This window comes from Teleopsis dalmanni, chromosome 2 (assembly GCF_002237135.1).
Source record: "Teleopsis dalmanni isolate 2A chromosome 2, ASM223713v2, whole genome shotgun sequence".
Lineage (NCBI taxonomy): Eukaryota > Metazoa > Arthropoda > Insecta > Diptera > Diopsidae > Teleopsis > Teleopsis dalmanni.
The window spans coordinates 40,603,375-40,604,531 of NC_051847.1; positions in this window are offsets into that span (position 1 = coordinate 40,603,375).

Consider the following 1,157-nt stretch of genomic DNA (forward strand, 5'->3'; position numbering starts at 1 on the left):
TTATTATTATTATTAATATTATAAATTAAATTTAATTTATTTATTTAAATTATTTAAATTTCTAAGACCTTCTGTATAACATGCATTTTAATCAAAGCTCAAAAGGAACAATTTTGACGAGCCCATGACTTTTTGCATAACATGGTAATTATACTAACATAACTGATAACTATTCAATTAGTATTATCTAATAATTATTAATTTGCATATCATATCTATCATTTGTTAGCACTAATTTTTATAATATCAATTTCACATAGATATCTCTGAGTGTATTAAGCGCCTTATAACAGTCGGCACTAAAAGTTGTGGTCACCACAAAGCCACCAGTTTCTGTTGAAAGAACTTTGTGAGTTACATTGTCATGACGTCATATCTAGTCGTTTTATTTAATCCAATGTGTTTATATCAGTGGTATGTATTACCTCATTTATATTTAATATGTTATTAAATAAATAATTGTTAAACATTAAAATTGTAATATTAATAATTATACAATTTATGAGAACTTAAACGTTCAATGACTCCCATAAATAATCACTACTCGTAAATTTTTTGCTTATGCAGTTTTTTTTTATTATGTAAATAATTATTCTTACATTAAATATTATTTAAAAAGAAATATCTTATATTTGTAGTTAGTTTTTAATTTATGTTTAATAAGCAATAAATAATGCACACTTCAAGCGGTAGATGTGGGCTATTATATTGTAAAGAGAGATATAACCTAAAATTGCCTATGTTGAACTTGGATTAAATAATTGTTAACATTAAAATGATTAACATTGTAAATCGCAGAATATAGCTAATAATTAAAGAGATTGAAGAGGAATTTATTGCTAGTACGATTAAATTGCAATTATGGCATAAGTCGGCATGCCAAGAGCGAACTAAATTTACTTTACCTCCCCCGTACCAATGGCATATTGCAACTGAACTGCCAAACGTCGTTAATTGCAGTGGAGCAGCTCAGGCAGAAGATAATTTACGTTTTGAATATCGGCTCAGATGATTTACGAGCATTTGAAAAAATTATTGTAAACATAGGAGCAATCGTATATGAAAGTGAATAGGTGAGTTGGCGCATAATTCATGTCTCGGAAACTCGCCTTTATACGTTTCTTACGTTTGTTACGATATATGTGATTACATTCACG